Source organism: Phaenicophaeus curvirostris, chromosome 2, assembly GCF_032191515.1.
Source record: "Phaenicophaeus curvirostris isolate KB17595 chromosome 2, BPBGC_Pcur_1.0, whole genome shotgun sequence".
In the NCBI taxonomy this organism is placed as follows: Eukaryota; Metazoa; Chordata; class Aves; order Cuculiformes; family Cuculidae; genus Phaenicophaeus; species Phaenicophaeus curvirostris.
This window is the reverse complement of record NC_091393.1, coordinates 27,018,859-27,031,768: the sequence shown is the minus strand read 5'-3', so window position 1 is coordinate 27,031,768 and position 12,910 is coordinate 27,018,859. Positions and strand designations below refer to the sequence as shown.

The window sequence follows — 12,910 nt, the reverse complement described above, 5'->3', positions numbered from 1 at the left end:
TTGGCAGAAATTATATACAAGGAATACTGGAATTTTCAGCTACACAGGAGACACTGACTTGCACGTTTTGATTCTCCTTTTTATAAAAATCAGTTCACTCAATTCTACTTAAACCAAGATTGTGTAGATTGTGCATAAACTTTTCCCATTTCTTTTTTAATCAGATATTCGTGGCTACTGTAGCTCAGTCACATGTTCTGATAAGACATACAAAATTCTTGAGAGGGCTTCAACTGTTAACCATACAAATCTTTTTTTGATGTCTGTAATGGCAGCTAAAAATTTATTCCCCACATTAATCTTGATCACAAGTTCCAGAGGGCTATAAATCCAATTTTACAAGAAGAGATTTCTTAAGTAAAAGATATGAAATTTAATGTTTATGCTGTCTTTAATTTTCTTTAAAAAAAATAAATCTTAAAGTCTTTCATGTTAATAGCCCTGCAGAGAGGCTTATCCAAAAGGATGAGACATTTTTATTCCAAATCCCTATTTTCACTCACTCACTTTTTCTTTTCCTTTCTTCCTCTCTTTCTTTCTCTCTTTCTCTTTTCCAAACAAGCAGCTGTCATTGCACAATATTTGCTGGAGTCAGAAAGGAAAGAGGAGTATGATTACAAACAAAATGGTAAAAGCACTAACAGAACCTACAGATGATGCAAAATCTATAGTCAGGGCCTTCCAGGAAGATGTTGAGAGCCTTTGGGACTGATATAAATATAAATATAAATATAAATATAAATATAAATATAAATATAAATGCTTCACAATTCATTATGACACAGTGCAGGGCCATGCAGCAGAGACAAACGAAGGATTTGTTTTCAAAGTTTACTCATTGTACAAAAAAAGTAATATTATGAGAATGGAAGCTATAAGACCCAAATACCATTCTGTAATAACAGACAAGCTTGAAAGCCAGATCAGTAAGCTCTGGTAAAATATAATCTGCATGTCAAAATTTTGGCTACGTTAAAGAAAAATTAAGTCACATTAGAACAGATACAGAAGATGGGTATGAGGAAAATCAGAGGAATAGACAATGTTTCACACAAACCTGAAAAGGCTTCACTTTCTGGCCTAGGAACTGACAAAAGAATGCATTAAGTCCTTCTCCAGAAACACACAAGAAACAGCTGCTCCATTTCTAGTGACTTTTATTTCTCCTAAAGCCCACTATCAGCACAAAACTAAGAGGCATAAAATATTTTGATAGGAATGGTTGGACTCGATGATCCGGTGGGTCTCTTCCAACCTGGTTATTCTATGATTCTATGATTTTGGGGGTAAAAATGCTATTATTATTATTATTACATTGCTAATAATACTACTACTAATAATACTACTAATAATACAGATACAGCAGCTTTCCAGAAAATGTACAGGAGATAAAGAGAAGCAAGTCCCCATATGCACCACTTGTAGCCCAGAAGGCCAACAGTGTCCTGGGCTGCATCAAAAGCAGCGTGGCCAGCAGGTTGAGGGAGGGGATTCTACCCCTCTATTTCTCTCTGTGAGACCTCATATGGAGTATTGTGTCCAGTTCTGGAATCCTCAACATAAGAAGGAGATGGAGTTGTTGGAACAGTTACATTGCTGGCTCATATCGAGCTTCTCATCAATCAGCATCCCCAGGGCCTTCTCTGCAGGTCTGCTCTCAATCTCATTATCCCCCACCCTGTATTGAAACTATACATTTATGAATTTGGGTCATTTCATAGCATCGCAGTATCACAAATTTTTTTTTTTATAATAGCATTAATACAAATTATTGCTATAACTTCTTCACAATCTTTTCTCAAAGTAACGTGAAACAATGTGACTTAACAGTTATTTCAGGGTTTCAGACAGACAAAGACTTTTCTGGAGACATCTACACCTTATGTTCTTGTTGCTTTTTACTGTCTATGCATAACAAAGAGCAGAGGAACACAGGCTGGTCCTGCAGCCATGAACAGGACCTCCCAGTGATGCTGGCAATAAGCCTCAGTATCTCACAGTAGCACCCCGACACCTAGTGCAATCAGAGTCTACAGGACATTTCTTAAAAAAACAGGTGAAAAATCTGCAGCCATACACGGTCAAGGTGAGAATAAACAGTGAGGACAGTCCAGAGGAAATAGCTGGCCAGGGAAGTTTTCCATAACAGAGTAAAATCTAACAGCAAAATAGAACCCGCTCACTGTATCACCATGTCAGATATCGTTTTCCTGAAATTAGGATTACATGATTGAGGCAGAAAGAAATAAACTGTCATAATTGTGTCTCAAGATATTTCAAGAGAAAGTACATATAAAGGCTTATATAAACTTTGCTTTCATAGATGTTAGCATTTTCATAACAATGATTCTTTCTTTGTCCTAACACCCCCAACACCCAAGAGTGCAATTCCCAATCCCTATGTGAGTATCAACCCACTCCTATTCCATGACATGAATAATCAAAGTTGATCTATGGATATACATTTACTCGATTTAATGAAGTCAAACTCAGCTATGTGTATTGTGAAATGCAAACAGCTCCCAAGCTTAAAAACAGCTTTAAAAAATGTCCTGCTTCTTACAGCTAGCCTACAGCCTACACAATTACCCAGCAACTCACTAGGGAGAGAAAACAAACAGAAAAAGGTTAAAGCTTGTTGCAGTTGCCTCACTGTATTCCTAAAAAATTATTTTTACTTATCAACCTTTATTTTGTCTCCTCCAGTAGTTGTTACCTAATTGTGTTAGTAAGACTTGTAACTATTCTGCAAATAAGTACCAAACATAAGCATTGCACCTCTCCCTTAAGATACTTCTAATTTTGTGTTAACTCTTAGGTTAACATACATATGTTAAGGGGTCTCGCTCCAAAGTAACTGAGTCAGCTTTAATTGTTTATGTAGGGGTTTAGTAACACACTTTGAAGCTAGACAGCAACTCTTTGATCTTTAAAAGCTTAAATGAGACACTCAAGTGTATATCCTCAAACCTGCAGCTAATCTGAATTAAGACTCAAAATGAGGGACTGATTCACATTTCAAATTAATCAGGCATTTTAACATGACACTGGCTAACTGATTAGTCACCAAAATATGTCATTCTTAAAGAGGAATAAATGCTAAGAGACATTTATCCTATAAATTTTTTTAGTAGCATTCTGATATAAAGACCTCGTTCTGTAACGCACTCAAAGGGAAGCAATTTCAATTCTTCCTGCAGTCAATAGGCACTATAAAGTATTTAACCATTCATATGACAGAAAAACTTAACAACTTCAGTTTTGCTCTTAGAAGACAGCTAAAAGAAGGATTTCAAAATCGCACCACTGCATTTCACATCAATATAGAAAATTTTGCTGTGACTTAAAAGTAAGAGGCAAGACAAAGTGATTCTTTTTTGTTTCTTTACATAATGGTAGTATGATTTTCTCCACATTATTTCCAAAAGGAAAGAGGTGAAAGAACCTCTTTCCTCTTCCATTTCCATAACTATGTCCCAGCACACGCATCCACACAGCCATTTTTTAAAATGTTTAAACCAGCCACATGGAAAAAAGACGAAAAGGACATTAGTACTATGATTCCTGACATTTTACTAACATCACATAATACTCTTTCTTCAAAAGGACAACACACTTAGGACACATGTTTGAGTCTATTCAAACACATGCCAGGTAGGCTCAAAGAAAGCACACACAGACACCTGGACTTACAAAAAGTCTAACACTGAATCTGCAAACAACCTTAATACAAGAAAGGTGAGCCAGTCGGGGTCCTGTCATGACTTGACTCTTGAAAATGGGGGACCCAACAATTTCTCATCAGTGCAAGAACACAAGTATATTAGACTTCGCCAGGCAACTGCAAAACTGAGTGTAGGATGTGGCTACGAGCACCAAGTGAAAGACTGAAGAACAAGACCTGTTCAAGAGGATGAGTGCATACACAGACACACAAACTGAGTGGAAACTGCAGAGCTGCTGGCCCTCTCCCAGAGTTGGGAACTCAAGAAAAGCCTCTCTCCTCCATCAAATAAGATGGTATCTACTGCCTTATACTAAAAAATGGGAAAAGGTAAAAGCATTTATGTGATCTGGATCTTAATACAAATAATAGAGTCATATGAACTATAAAAAAAGTAAATATTTTGGAAGAAAGGAGGGTAGGGATCTACACAAACACCCAACTCAGAATGCGTTCTCATTCTCTAATCACTAGAGGAGTGTTTAGCTCCACCCGATTAAACCTTGGCAGCTAAAACTGTGTAGTTAGGCCTCCAAAATCCCTTCTCCCTGCAACCCCGCATGGAAAGGCAAGAGGGAAATGAGAGGAGAAAAAAACCCAAACTTATGGGTTGAAAAATAAAACTGCAGCTTTGATGAAATTATAATAACAATAATGAAAATAATTAGAAAGTAATAAAACATACAAATACATGAGATTGCACTCCCTCCTCACCCTGTGATGACTGTCTGTCACCACAAATACTTCAGAGCATACATGAGGGGATGGGTCCACAGGCAGGAGGGAGCTGAGCTCAGGAAATGTATTCAGGAATGCATAGATCTCAGAGAAACGAGGCCCTCATTAGATGTTGGCCATCAGAGAAGAGCACGAGACCCTTGGGATCTTTCAATTTTATACCGAGTATGATGTATATAGGATGGAATTCCCTGTTGGTCACAGAATCACAGAATCACAGAATAACCAGGTTGGAAGAGACCCACCGGATCACCGAGTCCAACCGTTCCTACCAAACACTAAACCATATCCCTCAGCACCTCGTCCACCCATGCCTTAAACACCTCCAGGGAAGGTGACTCAACCACCTCCCCGGGCAGCCTGTGCCAGTGCCCAATGACCCTTTCTGTAAAGAATTTTTTCCTAACGTCCAGCCTAAACCTCCCCTGGCAGAGCTTGAGGCCATTCCCTCTTGTCCTGTCCCCTGTCACTTGGGAGAAGAGGCCAGCACCCTCCTCTCTACAACGTCCTTTCAGGGAGTTGTAGAGAGCAATGAGGTCTCCCCTCAGCCTCCTCTTCTCCAGGCTAAACAACCCCAGCTCTCTCAGCCGCTCCTCATAAGGCCTGTTCTCCAGCCCTTTCACCAGCTTTGTTGCTCTTCTCTGGACTCTCTCCAGAGCCTCAACATCCTTCTTGTGGTGAGGGGCCCAGATCTGAACACAGGATTCGAGGAGCGGTCTCACCAGTGCCGAGTACAGAGGGAGGATAACCTCCCTGGACCTGCTGGTCACGCCGTTTCTGATCCAAGCCAAGATGCCATTGGCCTTCTTGGCCACCTGGGCCACTGCTGGCTCATATTCAGTCGCTGTCAACCAACACACCCAGGTCCCTCTCCTCCAGGCAGCTTTCTAGACAGACTTCTCCCAGTCTGTAGCACTGCACAGGGTTGTTGTGCCCAAAGTGCAGGACCCGGCATTTGGCCTTGTTAAACCTCATGCCGTTGGACTCTGCCCAGCGGTCCAGCCTGTTCAGATCCCTTTGGAGCCTCCCGACCCTCCAGCAGATCGACACTTCCACCCAGCTTAGTGTCGTCCGCAAACTTGCTAAGGGTGCACTCGATGCCTTCATCCAGATCATTGATGAAGACATTGAACAGGGCTGGACCCAGCACTGAGCCCTGGGGAACCCCACTTGTCACTGGCCTCCAGCTGGATTTCACACCATTTCCCACCACTCTCTGGGCCCTCCATCCAACCAGTTTTCCACCCAGGAGAGTGTGCGCCTGTCCAGCCCAGAGGTGACAGTTTCTCAAGCAGAACGCTGTGAGAAACTGTGTCAAAGGCTTCGCTGAAGTCTAGGAAGATACATCCACAGCCTTTCCCTCATCCAGTAGCCGGGTCACTTTGTCATAGAAGGCGATCAGGTTAGTCTGGCAAGACCTGCCTTTTGTGAACCCATGTTGACTGGGCCTGATCACCCGGTTTGGGGTCAGTTTGGGGTCACCTGCCCTATTCACCCCTCCTTGCAGGTGCGGCCCCCTTTTCCATCAGCTCCAGGATGGCCTTGGTTAAGTATAAGAACTGGCCTTTTTCATAGAATCATCAGGTTGGAAGAGACCCACCGGATCATCAAGTCCAACCATTCCTATCAAACACTAAACCATGTCCCTCAGCACCTCGTCCACCCGTCCCTTAAACTCCTCCAGGGAAGGTGACTCAACGCCCTCCCTGGGCAGCCTGTTTGCATACCAGTGCCCCGTGTTATTACTTTAGAGAAGAATACTGTCTCAAAAACATGCAGCTTACTTTCAGGAAAATGTAATTACTTAAAGCAACAATGTTAGTTACAAAACTGACTCTAATTTAGCTCAAACCATAACAAGGAATATCAAAAACTTCTCTCAGATACATTTAATATACATGCACCTCCTTTAACCATACTCCTTGCTGCGCAGTCTTTTTTTACATGCAACATGTGGGACAGTAATCCTGAAATCCTCAGCTTAGTGTCATCATAGAGCCACCAGTCGACATTTATTTGTGCTGCGGATGCCTTACATGCTCAGCACTGGCTGTCATCTTCAGCTTTTCATCATACCATGATTGCACAGCCATGCTAACGTAAAGTATACCCTTCAAAAATGAGATATAAACCCTTTATTTGTCATTTATTGTAAAAGTCCTGAGGGGTAGCATCAAGTTTTCCTCTATTACTGCTAGATTCTATTTTCTTTTCTTTATTTTAATATTAAAGTCTTATGAGCCAGACAAGGGGAAGACAGAAAAATACTTCGGTTGAGTACTAACCAATTTTCATTGGCCACAGCAGGTTACAAAAAACATTTGCATGCTCAGCATAAAGTTACGTTGTGCTATCAATCACAGGAAACATTTTTCATGCTTACACGTTATTGATTTCAAAATGCTAATTAACTTTAAAATGAGGAGTGTATATCTCCTCCCCACGGAATAAAATAGCTATTTTTCTACCCACTGAGACTGATCTCAGACCTCCACACTGCTAGCTGGCAGGTCCTGCAATCACATGGAATCGCTCTGGCCTCAGAGTCAAGACTTCTGCCCTACGTATGTTCCACTACTGAGGAACATCTGTCAGTCCAGTGCAAATGTGGATGCTCTTTGACTCACAAGACAGACTTAAAGAAGTCTGAAAAGAACATACAAGCCTGTATTATACTCCCTGTTTACCTCTGTGGGAGGGTGATTTGTAATACAACATTGACCTTGACATTACTAGGATTCAGAATAAGTTTCCTGCTAAAAAATTGTAAGATTACATGTTCTAGCACTGCCCTCAGTTACAATGCAAACTCTGGGCTCCCATGAAAACCAAACACTGCCTTATATTTGCCCTAAACCTTCTCATCTGCATGTGTCAACTCTCAGGCCATTTCACGATGAACCTATGAAGTTTCGATTCAAAGTGTTATTTTCTACAGAAATGACTTGAATGTTCAAACAGACATGCTGTATTATTTTCAAATTTCAATGACTATTGATTTCCGTTATTTAAATGCAAAAGAAAAGAAAAACCCAAAAAACCATACAGGTTGCTTTCTTCTGCTTTTTCGTCAAAATTCCTCTACAATACAGAAGATTTGTAATCAGAACTATTGTTTCTCTATGGAAACATGAAGGCGAAATATTCCTCATTTGACTGCATATCTCCCAACTACTGGAGAACAAGTCTTACGAGGGGCGGCTGAGAGAGCTGGGGGTGTTTAGCCTGGAGAAGAAGAGGCTGAGGGGAGACCTCATTGCTCTCTACAACTACCTGAAAGGAGGTTGTGGAGAGGAGGGAGCTGGCCTCTTCTCCCAAGTGACAGGGGACAGGACGAGAGGGAATGGCCTCAAGCTCCACCAGGGGAAGTTCAGGCTTGACATTAGGAAAAGATTTTTCACAGAAAGGGTCATTGGGCACTGGCAGAGGCTGCCCAGGGAGGGGTTTGAGTCACCTTCCCTGGAGGGGTTTAAGGGACGGGTGGACGAGGTGCTAAGGGGAATGGTTTAGTGATTGATAGGAATGGTTGGAATCGATGATCTAGTGGGTCTCTTCCAACCTAGTGATTCTATGATTCTATGTTGTCATTTTATCAGGCCCTTTACTGGACAGCACAAACACTTTAAAAAAAAAGTCAGATGGTGGAGTTGACAACTATTTTATAATGTACCATTACAGATTTGAAAGAAAATCAGAAGCAATTACTTTCATTTGTTCTTAATGACAGAACAAGAGGCAACACTTCAAGCTGCAGTAGGGTACATTAGCATCCCTACCAGAGGAAAAAATTACAGTCACCAGATCATTAAACAAACTGCCAAGTGAAGTTACAGACTCATTATCACATGAAACATGATACCTATCAGAGGAGCCAGAAATAATAAATCTGTCTTGCCAAGATGGTAATGGGTTGTCCATAAAATCCAGAAGAAACAGATACCAAAATTTAAATGGTTTGATTAAATTACATAAATTACTTGCCATTACGATCTGCATTATTTTGTTTAGTCAGTAATAACGACCATGAGAATTACTAGAGCAAACAGCCTCCGGCAAGATTACTTGAGAGTGCATTTAGTAGAGTGTTTAGTTATAAACCTTCACGTCTTTTGTCACTGTTTTGAAATTTGTAACTTCGGAGAATATAATGCAATTTGGGGCAGAAAGTACCATTCCTGCTGTTGTATTTTTTGCATATATTTTCTATACATGTCAACAAAATCGGTACTGTTTGCTTGCCATTTTTCCCACTCTATGCATTATTGGAGGAAAAACACCATCTGGTACAGGACTAAACGCAGCCTCAAGCAACCACTGAAGCAGTGGCAGGCAGGCAGCTCCAAAAGCAGCTCCTGCTCGGTGAGCATTTAGCGTCAGGGAGCAGCAGGAGGAAGGGGTGACCCCGAGGTGGACGCAAGGCGGCAGCAGGGGTGGTCCTCACAACAGACCACTAAGCAAAGGTGCAAGCCAAGACCAAGCCAGGAAACTCAAACGACAGCTCAGGAAAAAAAGCCGGTGCCAACTGGTGCCAGCATGGGGATGGAAGGTGCCAGGCTGGGTTCAAGTGGAGCTCTTGAGTCCAGACACTCAACTACCAGCATCAAAATGTTTTGCTTCTGGTTCTGAAGGCACAAGAGCACTGTGAAGTGCCAAATTGTAACTTAGATTTTACATTCTGCTTACTCATAAAATCATAGAATCACAGAATCACCAGGTTGGAAAAGACCCATCGGATCATCAAGTCCAACCATTCCTATCAAACACTAAACCGTGTCCCTCAGTGCCTCATCCACCCATGCCTTAAACACCTCCAGGAAAGGTGACTCGATCCCCTCCCTGGGCAGCCTGTTCCAGTGCCCATTGACCCTTTCCATGATTTTTTTTTCTAATGTTCAGCCTGAACCTCCCCTGGTGGAGCTTGAGGCCATTCCCTCTCATCCTGTCCCCTGTCACTTGGGAGAAGAGGCCAGCTCGCTCCTCTCTACCTCATTCTCTCAGACTAAAAGTAAGTTCCATTTACAACCACCTGCTAATTGTTAAAATTAAGCTATTTCATTAAAACCAGGCTACTCTCTGTCAGCATGGCACAACCATTACAGCACAGCCCTGGATCGTGCTTTAAATGATCATTTCTACAGACTTCTGCCACGCTGGGAGGAGGTTTTCTGCATTCTTTAGCTATTTAAACAAATGACACAGAAGTCTGAAAGAAACAAATTTAGAACAGTGAAAATATTTAATGGCAAGTGTATTTAGAGAGAAAAAAATAGCAAAGGGAGTAACTAGTACTACAGTGATAACAAGAACCACCCTGCCTACTTCGCAAGCACTGCCTTTGAGCAAATTTCTGTGGATTAGGAGAGGGCATGTGCGACCTGGTATTTAATCCTCAATCAATAACTTGTCAATTTTATTGCTGGCATCTCAGCCTGCACATTAAATGGCTTCTGCGGCTGAAATATTGAGATACATGCATCAAAGCTTCATAGAGTCATAGAATCACCAGGTTGGAAGAGACCCACCGGATCATCGAGTCCAACCATTCCCATCAATCACTAAACCATGTCCCTCAGCACCTCGTCCATTCGTCCCTTAAACACCTCCAGGGAACACCAGTAGTCTCCCAAACAGAGAAGGGACTGGCAGGCTGGGAAAGAATCAACCTCAGTCCAGCAGGTCACTCGCTGCAGTTTCAAGGACAGCCCAGAACAACATTTTGAAAAGGCCATGAAAAGCAAATATTAAAAGATAAAATCTTTTGCGCAGAAAACTGCTGGCTGTAAAATAACAACCAAAGTTACAGGGACTGACAGTTTAGCAAGGTTCTTTTTACTTCTTAGGTGTTAATTAAACCTGGTGAAGTCAGAGTCATTTGTGACCTATGTTAAATGTAATATAATCTCATCTGAAAAGCATGAAATTACTCTGCCTATATCTATTACTTCAGTTCTGGATAACTATTATAGTCATTCAATAATCCAATTACTAAAAATTACATTGCAAAAGTAGATCTATGCAAAAGTCAAAATAGAAAAGATTTGTGACATTGTCCACATGACATTAATGGATGAGAAGATACTTATTAAGTAAAACTAACAGAAAAAAGACCCCAAAACTTGCTTTGACTTCCCACAACAATATATCTGAACGTTTTTGACTTGCTGCAGAATAAGACACTATGAGCACACATACATTTACATTTTCAAACACAAGAGTCAAAAATATATGTTGAATCTCTATTGTACTGCTGAGATCAGGTTTTAATGTAGTTTGGAAGGTGGTAAGCTTGTAATCAGTAAATATGCACTCTTGGACACTGGCCAAACAAACTTCCTAGAATGCAGGAACAACATAACCAGCCGTGCAAAGCTCCCTTTTCTGGTGCCCAACACAGAATGACTTCATCTAATAATCATGAATATGGAGCCATTGAGAGTTAAGATTCGCATGCTAATCCCCAGCAAGGAAAATGTTCCCAGAGGAAGGGACAATTAAAGTCAAACCCTCGTGGGCACTGACTACCTCCACTGATTAAAAATCTAGTTTCAGTTTAGAGGTTTTGAACACTAATAAATATTTATCTTATGTTTAGTTTATTTTGCTAAGAGTCTAGCCCAAATGTATGGAAAAAAATCTGGCATTTCAGTATCATATCAGCAATCAAAGCCAAAACCACTTATGTTATGGGAGAAAAGATGATATAACCTTAAGAGTATGAGAGTGAAAAATCATAGAATTGTAGAATGGCTTGGGTTGGAAGGGATCTTAATTCATCTAGTTCCAATGTTTGACTGAAAGAGTAGATGAAAGGAGGAGACAATTGTTTTATTTCCTAATCACCTTAAACCAAATTTAAAGTACAAATTATACTAAAACAACTCCAGACTAGCTAGCGAATCTGCTAACTTTGAGAATGAGCCCACCTCATAAACAGCGAGTTTAGAAAAATCAGTAGCTGCCTGCGAAGTTAGAGGAATGTCAAAAAAAAAAAGCAACAACATTTGCATGTATCCTCAGTTTTACGCTTCAGGTTATGACACTGCAATGTTCAAATGAACAGGTCACCAAGGCTACTGTCATTGCCATCCTCAGTCAGTCAGGATCTGTCATCTGATAGTTCATGCCTATGATCAAAACCTCAAAACCCAGTGACCCACCCAAATCTGAACAGCACTATCTTTCTTACTGGTACAGAAAAACATACTAAAATTATCCTAAAAAAGTTCAGACCATCCACAATTTCCTTCGCAGCTTGGATTTAGAGAAGATAAGTATTTTGTAGAATATTTAAAGCAGTAAAACACAAAGAATGGAAGTTTTAGTTTTTTGTTGGCCAATTAAAGGAATACAACGACCCCACAAAAAATTTTTCATTATATATTTCACTTCATGGAACTAATGAGTTTGGTAAATTCTGTATTCAATAAGAAAAAAGCTCCAAATGTGCTAGGCATTAATTATCATAATTTGCAACAATTTTTTGAGATTATGAGTAATTGCAGGAAAAAAATCTGAATTGCACAACATTTTTTTTTTAAAGTAACTTGTCAAAATTTGTTGGGTGTTGCTTACTTCTGTGCTCTGGACTAAATAGTGCAGATAATAAACTGTTCCCACACACTTCTTTAAGATATTTACATTCAGCCTCCATATACACCACAAATGAAATCTCTGCTTCATGGAACAAGAAAGCACATTCTCTGAAATTCTTCATAAATGCAAAGCACAATCTGGCTCTGTGAATCTACACAACTATGCAGGGGTAAGGCAGGCAGGAAAGAAACCAAAAATGCATATGAACCCTCATCAACAAGGAAAAATAAGACTGAGGCTGAACGCTGACAACTTGATTACAAAAATTAGTAGGGATTTATATATTGCACACCCTTACTCTAGTTAACGCATCCCACAGAAATTTAATGAGTTCCAGAGGATCCAAAGTTACTGCCACTAAAGTGCGAGAATTCATGGAGAGGAATCAGTGTTATAAGGATTAAAATGGGAAAAGAAATAATCAAGCTTTAGTTGTTAATGTTGTGAAATAACTGCAGATGTTATTTACTCTCATTTCCACACAGTATTTAATCTAGAACAGAGATCTGCTTAGTGTTTTACTGCTTAAGGTAAATACAATATTTCAGTTCTATCTAGAAAACCAAAACAACCACAGCTGCAGAGGAACAAAAAAAAAAGTTTTGCTGAAAATAATTAATACGTCTCACTTCTTGTCCTTTTCTGCTACTTCCCCTCTGTATTTTGCTCAATACACTTCTTTCTTTTTACTTCTCTGCTTGTTTTAGTTATTTTTTCATCCCTTTAAAGGCATATCATTATTCTCCATGGTTACAAACCATGTTTGTTGTTTTTCTGTCCTGGTTTCAAAAAAATAACAACTTGAGTTTTCCAAGTTCTCTTCATCTGGTTCGTGATTTGAGTACTTCCAGCATA

General features: G+C 40.3%; 1 protein-coding gene across 2 annotated transcripts in view; it reads right to left on the bottom strand.

The window, feature by feature from the left end:
• Positions 1-12,910, bottom strand: part of SNTG2 (syntrophin gamma 2) — a 269,256-nt gene that overhangs the window by 237,243 nt on the left and 19,103 nt on the right. The gene's annotated exons all lie outside the window — the stretch shown is intronic.